General features: G+C 44.2%; 1 non-coding gene across 1 annotated transcript; it reads right to left on the bottom strand.

Annotated features, from left to right (window-relative positions):
• Positions 1–1583: 1583 nt before the first annotated feature.
• Trnas-cga (transfer RNA serine (anticodon CGA)) lies at positions 1584–1657 on the bottom strand. Its single transcript has one exon. It is a non-coding gene; the product is annotated as a tRNA-Ser (tRNA).
• Between the last annotated feature and the right edge of the window lie 5505 nt (positions 1658–7162).

Below are 7162 nucleotides of genomic sequence, written 5' to 3'. Positions count from 1 at the left end.
GGTCGAAGTAGAGAGGATATAAAATGTAGACTGGCAATGGCAAGGAAAGCGTTTCTGAAGAAGAGAAATTTGTTAACATCGATTATAGATTTAAGTGTCAGGAAGTCGTTTCTGAAAGTATTTATATGGAGTGTAGCCATGTATGGAAGTGAAACATGGACCATAAATAGTTTGGACAAGAAGAGAATATAAGCTTTCGAAATGTGGTGTTACAGAAGAATGCTGAAGATTAGATGGGTAGATCACATAACTAATGAGGAAGTATTGAATATGATTGGGGAGAAGAGAAGTTTGTGGCACAACTTGACCAGAAGAAGGGATCGGTTGGTAGGTCATGTTCTGAGGCATCAAGGGATCACAAATTTAGTATTGGAGGGCAGCATGGAGGGTAAAAATCGTAGAGGGAGACCAAGAGATGAATACACTAAGCAGATTCAGAAGGATGTAGGTTGCAGTAAGTACTGGGAGATGAAGAAGCTTGCACAGGATAGAGTAGCATGGAGAGCTGTATCAAACCAGTCTCAGGACTGAAAACAACAACAACATCCCTCAATGGAACTGAATAATATTCTAAGGCGTTGGACAGAAAGAGTATATTGGCCAGTCCGATGAATGGCACATCTTGAAGTAAATAACTTGTTAAGCCTACAATAAGTATACCTACTCGTTATCTTAAAGTGGTTGTATTTCCTTTCATTTCAGTATGCCAGTCGACCTATGTATTAATTAATGGATATCTGACGATGCAGTGAAAGGGACTGCTGGAAAAAGTGATTTAATCATGAAGTTGTAGCTCACTATTATTTTGAGTAACATTGTACTGTGTAGTGATGGATCATGAATCAACAATATACGTAAGGATATCTAGTAACAATGTAAGTCAGCTGCTTGTTTGACAGCTGGCCGAGTTGCCATGAACAGAAATAAATGCAGAAGGAGAAAGCAGTGGCGGCAGTTTTCTTTACCGGATGGAGACTGTTGAAACGATACGCGCTCGACTTTGTGAAAAAAAAAGAACTAGTCGTTGGAAAGTGTTAAGCGAAATAACGCATACGTCAAGCTGCAAATGCGGTTTAACAAACTGGGAGCAAATTGTTTGTTTGTCCATCAGCAAAACGCACAGCACATCGGTCAAAATCTTTTCAGATACTGTTTTCTGCAGGGAACCATTAATGAGTCCAGTAATTAAAAGACAGATGAGACACAACTGGCTTGATGAGTGGTTTCGAGAGATAATGAGTTGCACTGAGTGCATAAAAAAGTATTTTGGAAAAGCAAAATAAACAGTGGAGCTTACTTAATTCCCAGCATAAACATCTTTTTAAGACTTTAACACTATGTGTATGAGGAGGTCGTTTCTGTCAGTTTCGACTGCAGCTACGAGAGTAGCCGAATTGGGAAAATAAGCTTAAGCCCTGCGAAACTGCATTTGAACTTTGAAAGACGAAAGACTGTTGCACACTGAATGTCTCTGCTAACAGTCGTCAGGGGTCTTTAATTGTTGTTTGAAAGATGTATCCCATTTAATTCTTCGTATATTAGGTGAAGCCAGATTACAAACGAACCGATAGTCACTTCCTGTGTGCACCGACCGAGACTCGAACTCGGGACCTTTGCCATTCGCGGGCAAGTGCTCTACCATCTGAGCTACCGAAGCACGACTCACGCCCGGTCCTCACAGCTTTACGTCTGCCAGTATCTCGTCTCCTGCCTTCCAAACTTTACAGAAGCTGTCCTGCGAACCTTTCAGAACGAGCACTCCTGAAAGAAAGGATACTCCGGAGACATGGCTTATCCACAGCCTGGGGGATGTTTCCAGAATGAGATTTTAACTCTGCAGCGGAGTGTGCGCCGATATGAAACTTCCTGGCAGATTAAAACTGTGTGCACCAGTATCCTTTCTTTCAGGAGTGCTAGTTCTGCAAGGTTCGCAGGAGAGCTTCTGTAAAGTTTGGAAGGTAGGAGACGAGATACTGGCAGAAGTAAAGCTGTGAGGACCAGGCGTGAGTCGTGCTTCGGTAGCTCAGATGGTAGAGCACTTGCCCGCGAAATGCAAAGGGCCCGAGTTCAAGTCTCGGTCCGGCACACAGTTTTAATCTGCCAGGAAGTTTCATATCAGCGCACACTCCGCTGCAGAGTGAAAATCTCATTCTGGGAACTGATGGTCGTTAAATATTTGTTGAACGTTCTTTTATTATGCAGTAACGTTCTTAACGACAGACAGGGAATAAAACCTCCAAAGTTAGGGAGAAGGCAAGAAATAGGAACGGAGGTTTGGATGATTAGGAGAGGGCGTTGATACTCCGACGTGTAAGAGCGCCACGCCATTGGCCGCGTTGACTGCCTGCCTTGTCGTTACGGCCGGAATTAATTGCTGAAGTTGAAACCGGTCGTAGATCCAGGGCCCTTGCTACCTCCTCCAAAAGCAGCACACATGAAGCGTCGCGGCTGGTTTTGTTGCAGCCTCATCAACTTGTTCTCAGACGGTTCTACGAAAATTCTGCGCACACACGGCCCCCAGTTTTAAGATTTCCCTGGCAGCTCCCTGCCGTACACGCCACTCCAGGGCAGTGTACAGGAGACGACAACGAGTATTGGAGCAAAAGTACTCTTCTTTCATCATACAGACGCAACGCTCACACACATTCCGGATTTAGATCGTCGATAGGGGAAGTGAAGACTCTCTCGTTCTTATCAGCCAAAGCCGTCACTGGTCGAGATAATACGTCGAGATCTTTCCTACTGAATATCAGTTTGCTACCTCAAACATTTTCTAGATAAATGACTGGCTAATTCGGTACGTCTTTTGTAGTTCAAGATACATGAATTAAAGCAAAAGAGTAAGATAAATGTTTAGCTGAGTAACGTAACACTGGTTATGTCTTCTCGTTTGGTTACGAGTCCTCGTTCCAATCAACAGCATTTAAAAAGAAGCAAATCGCTCAGATTCGAGACGAACTTTTGCCAGGTGCCAGAGGAATCTTCAACAGCTCATAAACATCAACCTCATTAGTGAAGAGTTTTTATGACCTAGCCCAGTGGGAACATATCGAGCAAAACACATTTTTCTGTGGTACTTAATAGAAAAAGGAATATTGGAGTTTAACAACCGTCGACGACGAGGTCATTGGAGACAGAGCACAAGTTTTGGCTGGGCAAAGACAGAACAGGAAAAGTGCTGTGACATTTCAAAGGAACCACCCTGACATTCTGTTTAATGCTTTACGGAAACCACGGAACACCTAAATCTAGATGGCTGGACAGAATTATGAAATCCACCATTTCCGAATGTGAGTCTAGTTCCTTAAACACTGAGCCATCTCACTAGGAGGATTGTGTGAGCGCCGTTGAAATGTAACACCTGCCGCACCCGCACAGCATGTTTTGAATAGACTATGGAAATCTGTTTCAATTGTAAACGGTATGTCTGCAACCATCACTAACAATAATGAATACTGCTGCTTTCAGTTACGTTTATTTCTATGCGATGCACGGCGCGTTGCCGACATCGATGTCACATTCCTTGCCGTGGAAAAGTACACCTGAGTTTAGTTACGCTGTAGGAGAATAAATAGGCAAGTTACTATAACTGAATAGTAAATATGTTATCACTTGTTACGCTCTGGGAGAATAAAGAGGCAAATTGCTGTAACTGAGCCGGCCGATGTGGCCGAGCGGTTCCAGGCGCTTCAGTCTGGAACCGCGCGACCGCTACGGTCGCAGGTCCCAATCCTGCCTCGTGCATGTATGTATGTGATGTCCTTATGTTAGTTAGGTTTAAGTAGTTGTAAGTTCTAGGGGACTGTTGACCTCAAATGTTAAGTCCTATAGTGCTCAGAGCCATTTGAACCATTTTTTGCTGTAACTGAATAGTAGGTATGTTGTCACTCTTACATATGTATGAGTGCACAGTATTCTCCATTGATGATGCATTTATGAATAAGGGTTGAAATACGCGTTGCGTAAATACACATCGAAATATTTGTGTTGCGCAACAGATGATCTATAAATCCAAAGTATCAATTACACATTTAATAAGACCGTAAGAGCAATATAAACGTTAACAATTAAAGAAAATACTCTCGATTAATGCACACTCAGTTATGAGAAAGAAATGCCGTGAGATTTCCCACGAATTATTCGGAGCAATAAGTTACGCCCGGTCCAAAGTGTGTTTAAATGTTGTTCACGTCAAGTAAAATAACTGAATGTTGACAAGCAAAAATTAATGATGTGTTTCCTAGTGATTAGCTGTCCTGTATGAAGCGAGAAACCACTTCATGCAAGTCTCTGTGTGATTATAACTGAAATACGAAAAAAACCAGAAGGGAGAAGGAACATCATTTACGCGCTTTCAGTTGTGCATGTTTGTTTTGTTCTCCTGCCGCTAGTCTGCCACACGTGATTTCTTAACGAGAACCGCATCCGTAAGAGTATCAGGAAGCAATGTTTTTCCATACCCTCTTGGTTTGGACACCTTGTTTCCTGTGCTTTATGGATTACACAAATCACTCTAACGCATGACCATGTGGTCTCATAAATGGTTATACAACGCACATCGGTGGCAGATGAAATATTTTATGGCGTTATGATTTCTCTCGAGCGTTTGCACCTGCGGGATATTCCTGCTATTCTGTAGCTGCTTGTGCATCACTCCCTTTGTTCCATTCACTAGGACACACACACACACACACGCACACACACACACAAACACACACACACACACACAGAGACACACAGAGACACACGTGTTCAATGGTTTGGCTGTGATAAGCTTTTCTAATATTGAGATGTAGCTTTTACTCCCGCTAACTTCTCAATATTAATTTGCACGTAATTATTTTTTAGGAGAGATGGCGCTTGCAGTTTTACTTCAGTATCTCATTCTAATCGTTAGTTTACAGTAGATCACATTACATATATTTTCCGATTACCTGTGTTTGCAGCATTTATAAGTTTAAAGAAAGCCTTCGACAATGTTGACTGGAATATTGTCTTTCAAATTCTGAAGACAGCAGATATAAACTACCAGTAGCGAAAGGTTATCTATAAATTCTACAGAGACCAGAATACAGTTATAACAGTTGTATTGTATTGTATGTTAACCGGGGGCCTAGAAACGCCGCGGCCGCAGTGGTCCGCAACCCCACAACGGCTACCGCAGTTCACTTCATCCCTCCGCCGTCCCACACCGAACCCAGGGTTATTGTGCGGTTCGGCCCCCGGTGGACCCCCCCAGGGAACGTCTCACACCAGACGAGTGTAACCCCTATGTTTGCGTGGTGGAGTAATGGTGGTGTACTCGTACGTGGAGAACTTGTTTGCGCAGCAATCGCCGAGATAGTGTAGCTGAGTCGGAATAAGGGGAACCAGCCCGCATTCGCCGTGGCAGATGGAAAACCGCCTAAAAACCATCCACAGACTGGCCGGCTCACCGGACCTCAACCTCAACACAAGTCGGCCGGGTGGATTCGTGCCGGGGACCAGGCGCTCCTTCCCACTCCGGAAAGCCGTGCGTTAGACCTCACGGCCAACCGGGAGGGCCTATAACAGTTGAACGGCATGAAAGGGAAACAGTATTTGAGAAGGGACAGAGAGCGAGTTGTAGCCTCCCCCTCATGTTATTCAGCCTGTACACTGAGCAAGCGGCGAAGGAAACCAAGGAAAAATTTGGAAATGGGACTAAAGTTCAGGTGGAAGAAATTAAAGCTTTGAGGTTTGACTATGACAATGCAATTCTTTCAGAGACGGAATTGGATATGGAAGAGCAGTTGAAAGGAATGGATAGTGTATTGATGAAAGGTTATGAGATGAAAATCAACAAATGTAAAAGAAAGGTACTGGAGTGTAGTCGAATTAAATCAGGCTACGCTTAGGAAATTAGATTTGAAAATGAGTCACTAAAAGCATTCGATAAATGTTGTTTTTTGGCAGCAAAATAATTGACGATGAGCGTAGTTCAAAATGGTTCAAATGGCTCTGAGCACTATGGGACTCAACTGCTGTGGTCATTAGTCCCCTAGAACTTAGAACTACTTAAACCTAACTAACCTAAGGACATCACACACATCCATGCCCAAGGCAGGATTCGAACCTGCGACCGTAGCAGTCGCACGGTTCCGGACTGCGCGCCTAGAACCGCGAGACCACCGCGGCCGGCAAATGAGCGTAGTACAGAGGATATAAAATGAAGACTGACGCAAGAAAAGCAGTTCTGAAAAACGGCAATTTGCTAACATCGAATATAAATTTAAAGCGTTAGCCAGTTTTTTCTGAAGGTTTTTGTCTGTAAGGAAGGACGGTGTGATCGATAAGCAGTTCATACAAGAAGAGAATTGAAACTTTTGAAATTCCAGCAGTGGAATGCTGAAGATTAAATGAGCAGATTTAATAAGTAATGAGGAACTAATGAACTGAAATGCGGAAAAAAGAAATTTAAGGCACAACTTGACTAACAGAAGGGATCGGTTGCGGTTGACGGAACACCACCTGAGGCATTAAGGAATTGTCAGTTAGGTAATGGTTCAAAAGGCTCTGAGCACTACGGGACTTAACAAATATGGTCATCAGTCCCATAGAACTTAGAACTACTGAAACCTAACTAACCTAAAGACATCACACAACACCCAGCCATCACGAGGCAGAGAAAATCCCCGAACCCGGGAACCCGCGCGTGGGAAGCGAGAACGCTACCGCACGACCACGAGACGCGGGCGCTAGGTAATGGAGAGAAGTGCCTATGGTAAGTACTGAAGAAGGAGACCACGGCTTGACTGCAGTAAGTAAAGTTGAATTAAATGTAGGTTGCAGGAGCAAAAAGGAAGATGCTTGCAGAGGGACGACTAGTTTGGAGAGTTGCACCGAGTCATTCTACGGTCTGAAGACGACAACAGCAACTTGGTGAACCTTTACCTTCGTGTGATTGGCGAGACGACAGTTTTGTCGCGTGGGCCATTAGCGTGCAGAATATTGCAGAGCGGTCAGTGCGAGATGTCGCGCAGCTCGCTATCAGCCGTTATCGCGGCCAATTCTTGTCGGCAGGCGATACGCACGACAAACACGCGCACCAGCTGCGGCTGTGGCCACTGCCCCAGCAGAGCTCTCTCACTTTCACTCCTTGCCCCACTCTCAGTTCCTGTCTTCTTTCGTTTCTGACGGCGTA

The sequence above is a fragment of the Schistocerca gregaria genome, chromosome X, assembly GCF_023897955.1.
Source record: "Schistocerca gregaria isolate iqSchGreg1 chromosome X, iqSchGreg1.2, whole genome shotgun sequence".
Classification (NCBI taxonomy): Eukaryota; Metazoa; Arthropoda; class Insecta; order Orthoptera; family Acrididae; genus Schistocerca; species Schistocerca gregaria.
Note: the sequence above shows the minus strand (reverse complement) of the source record. Positions and strands in the feature narration are given on the sequence as shown.